Raw genomic sequence first — 4,745 nt, forward strand, 5'->3', positions numbered from 1 at the left:
TGCATGGCCATATCAACTCAAAGCCTAAGCAGAGCCAGCATGGTTTAACTAAAGCCAAACTTCATAACAACTGCAAAATGATACAACACACTGACACAACTGCATGGCCATATCAACTCAAAGCCTAAGTAGAGCCAGCATGGTTTAACTAAAGCCAAACTCCATAACAGCTGCAAAACAATACAGCACGTTGATCTTGCGTGTGCATGCATTGTATGCATATTGAAAGATAAAAAAAAGAGAAGGGAAATGGAAAGAGCGAGTTTAATGCGTTATTATCAAGAATTCCACTGGGCACATTCACAATGGGCAGAAACCTGATAACACTAACACAACTGCATGACCATATCAACTCAAAGCCTAAGGAGAGCCAGCATGGTTTAACTAAAGCCAAACTTCATAACAGCTGCAAAACGATACAGCACGTTGATTTCGCGTATGCATGCATGCATGTAGAAAGAAACACATCGACCAGAGCGAATGATGCATAGAGTACAACGGAAATAAATAAAAAGAAAAGAAAAGAAATTGACCAGTAGAAAGAAACACATCGACCAGAGCGATGATGCATAGAGTACAACGGAAATAAATAAAAAAGAAAGAAAAGAAATTGACCAGAGTGGGATTTGAACCCACGCCCTTTCGGACCAGAGCCTTAATCTGACGCCTTAGACCAACTCGGCCATCTGATCTTTGATGCTGTTCCAACGAACGCAGAGTTTAAATAAGTCGGACAAGTTTTCCATTTTGTCTTGTTCGTTGAAATTCTTGTACCTGCCCACGGCACACGACCAGCCAGCCAGCTTCGTACGGAGCACTCGTTTTCATCAGATCTAGACTAAACGTCACTTTCTTCCGGTGGAGTGGAGAGCCGTCGAGTCAAACAAGCCTGCTGATGGCCGTCAACCGGCTGCCATGGACTGGAGTCCCACCCTGTCTTTGGATCTAGATTATCACCATCTACCAATCTCTGCCAGTATCGGCTGCCATGGACTGGAGTCCCACCCTGTCGTTTGATCTGGATTATCACCATCTACCAATCTCTGCCAGTATGAAGCTAACCAACTCGAATAAGAAAACCAACCGACGAACGAACCATTTGTCGTCCTCTCTCTCCCTCGTGAACTCTCTCCTTGGCTGGCACGCGCGAGCGTCCCGATTGGACCCTGTGCTGTGCTGTGCTGTGCCGTGTCCTCGATCTTGAGTAATCTGTCACGTACGTACAGCTACAGCACATGCCATCGCCATCGCCATCGATCGACTAGGAAAACAGCACCGATCGCAGCTTCGTCGACACGACAGCGGATTCTGGATGGAGAAGTTGGTGGCATGGCAACGAATAAATTGATTGATTGGCTTGGAGCAGATGGGTGCTCCGGTCCGGCGTCGCCGTCGTTCGCATCGACTCAACCAGCCCGGAGGAGAAAACGGCAGGCTACCAACGAGCGAACGACCGAGTAAACCGCGCATGCAACGAATCAATCATATCAACCAATAAATTGATTGGTCGTGCGTTTGACGAGCCAAAATCATGTCTTTTGCGAAAGTAAAAATATGTCTTCCATAAAAAATAAATAAATGAAAAATATTTTTTTTTTCGAAAGGCACGACCATGCCTTAAATAAAAAACTAACAAAGACCGGTCGAAAATCAAGACACCAAAATATATAAAAAGCGAAAAATGCGTGCAGAGAAAAAATGAAATTCGAAGAAAACGCTTAGAATGCGACACGTGACGGAGGCTGAGTACACGCCAAATGGCAGCGCGTGAGAGTACATCTGGGCATGAGCAGCCCGGTCCGAAAAACCCGGACAAGGCCGGGTCGGGCTTTGTGTTCGGGCCGAGCTTGGGCTTGAAAATCGGGTTCGGAAAGCAGTTCGGGCCGGGCTCGGGCTTACAAAAAATGGCGATTTACATGGAGGCCCGGCCCGGCCCGAACTGGTATTCACCTTTTAAGTTCATTCAGGCTGGGCTCGGGCCTAAATTTACGTTTTTTGGCCTGGCCGAGCCAGACTCGGGCTTGGAATTTTCAGTTTGGGCTTTGTAAAACCCAATCCGGTCCGGAATTTTATGTGAGAGTACTCGTTGCGAGGCTCCCGGGGAGAGCTAGTGAGTCCCACTCTCTATATTGTCGGAAACAATTATTTGATGGGTTGGTTAACTCGTGTTGCTATGAGGCATAGGTCATGTGTTTGAATCATGGCTTTTCACTTTTTTTCATGCGTTGGGCTTTAATTATGCCACCGAGTGGCCTTGTGTGAAGCAACGACGGCCCAAATAGTTGTATGCGGGTATAGATATGACGTGGAGCTCCTATTTCACGCAAAATTTCGTGTTAAATAGGCACCTCACGCACGCAGTGAACCCAGACTGGGCCGGCCCATGGTGTAGTGAGACGTCCGTGCTGTAGCGTTCGTATTGGGCCAGGCCATCTTTGGCTCGCCGACAACTGGGTCGATCCATATTATTTTCTTGTTTCAATAAAATTAAATAATTGTTTTTCTGTTTTCTTCAAATCCCGGAACATTTTTTCAAATTTTGGAATATTTTTCTAAAAATCCGAAACATTTTGTATATATTCCATAACATTTTTCCCAAATTCCAGAATATTTTTTCAAATTCCATAACATTTTTAAAAAATTCTGGAACATTTTTTCAAATTCCAGAACATTTTTCAAGTTCCGGAACATTTTTGTCAATTCCAGATTAATTTTTCATTTCTGGAACATTTTTTTAAATTTCGGAACATTTTCTTAAATTCCGGAAAACAATTCCAAATTCTGGAACAAATTTAAAATTCCGGAACATTTTTAAAATTCCATACAATTTTTCAAATTCCGAAAGATTTTTTCATATTCCGGAAAAAAATAATTTACAGAACATTTTTTGAAAATCCAGAACATTTTTTGAAAAGCCAGAACATTTTTGAAAGAAAAACAAAAAAAAATAGAATAAGACAATGAAGAAAATCGAAAAAAAAAGTTTGTGCGAATTGGTTTTAAGTTTTGCTGTCGCTGTTAGTTTTGTTTAGATTTTGCGTTGTTATTCATTCACTTACACGATTCAGTCGGGGTAGATAGCGTAGCTTGTACCTCATCAGGAGGTTGCCGGGTTCGATACCAAGCACGAACACTTTTTGCGGTGTTTTACCTCGCGAATCTAAACCACCCAAATGGGCCGGTCCAGTGTAAGTTGCCCCCTGTGCGAAGCGGCGACTACCTGTCGCAATGAGCGGCATACAGGGGATTTTGATTAACCAATATAAAAAGTATTTTACATTTCTTTATCAAACTACAGGTTAGCTAGTTGGGCTGGTTTGCGTCCGTGCGCTTAAACTATGTTGGCGGGGTTTGAATCCCTTGTAATGCACTACGAATCATTCGGTTGATTTATAAGAAAAATTAATTGGGTCATCTGCCGTTGGATTCGTCCTCGCCGTCAACGCATCGATCTCAACTCATCTTCCTCTAGCTGTTTGTAAGAAAACGATAGCCGAGTTGGGTGTTTGGCAGAAACGATAGCGCGGTGATGTCCACTACAATGTCAACTTTGGCGCGACGGTGCTCCATCACACCTCCGATGGTGTCCTTTGCAGCCGCGACACCGGCGCACGGTGCTCATATGCAGTGTCGACGATGCACCATCGTAGCTCCGATGGTCCTCTACTGCAGCCGCGACACCGACGCATGGTGCTTCGATGCAGCATCGGCAGTGCACCATCGTAGCTTCGATGGTCCTCCATTGCAACCGTGACACCAGCGCGCGGTGCTCCAATGCAGCGTTGGTGGCCCGCCAAAACTCCGGCCAAGATTCATTGCAACAGCGACGTTGGCGCGATGGTGCTCCACTGCAGCGCAGCTCCACCAACGAAACCGATGATGCCGCAACACCGATGCAGCGAGGCACGTATTGTATTCTTATCATCGAGTATAAAAAGATGGGGTTTTCATCATATTGCTTGAGTTTATCCCTCTACATCATGCCATCTTACTTAACGTGTTACTCTGTTCTTCATGAACTTAATATTCTAGATGCAGGCAGGAGTCGGTCGATGTGTGGAGTAATAGTAGTAGATATAGAATCGTTTCGGTCTACTTGACACGGACGTGATGTATATATGTATAATCATTGCCTTAGATATCTTCATAATTATTTGATTTTCTATCAATTGCTCGACAGTAATTTGTTTACCCACCGTATTATATTCCTTTATGAGAGAAATCTCTAGTGAAACCTATGGACCCCGGATTTATTTTCCATATTATACTTTTAGATCTATAAACCAAAAATATCAAAAATATTTTACTGTAATTTATTTACTTTTGTTTTCGCGATCTTTTATATCTATCTCTATCAGATCTCATCCTTCCAAATAACTCTGAAGGGATTGACAACCCCTTTTGAACGTTGGATGCAAGAGTATGTTTATTTGTGTAGGTACTACAATAGGGGCATTGCTTGTTCCTCCTACTGGATTGATACATTAGTTCTTAACAAACCGAGGAAAATACTTATCTACTTTGTTGTGTCACCCTTTCATCTTTAAGGAAAAAATCAACGCAAGCTCAAAAGGTAGCAAGAAGGATTTTTGGCGCCGTTGCTGGAGAGGATATATAGCAAGATTAAGCCTACCAAGTACCCATCACAAACTCATCTATTGCATTTACATTATTTGCCGTTCATTTTTCTCTTCCCCACTTCGTCAATTTACCATTTTATTCGCCTTTTTCCCTCCGGATCTCTT

General features: G+C 43.3%; 1 non-coding gene across 1 annotated transcript; it reads right to left on the reverse strand.

Annotated features, from left to right (window-relative positions):
* Positions 1–611: 611 nt before the first annotated feature.
* Positions 612–692, reverse strand: TRNAL-AAG. Its single transcript has one exon. It is a non-coding gene; the product is annotated as a tRNA-Leu (tRNA).
* Between the last annotated feature and the right edge of the window lie 4,053 nt (positions 693–4,745).

The sequence above is a fragment of the Hordeum vulgare genome, chromosome 6H, assembly GCF_904849725.1.
Source record: "Hordeum vulgare subsp. vulgare chromosome 6H, MorexV3_pseudomolecules_assembly, whole genome shotgun sequence".
NCBI lineage: Eukaryota > Viridiplantae > Streptophyta > Magnoliopsida > Poales > Poaceae > Hordeum > Hordeum vulgare.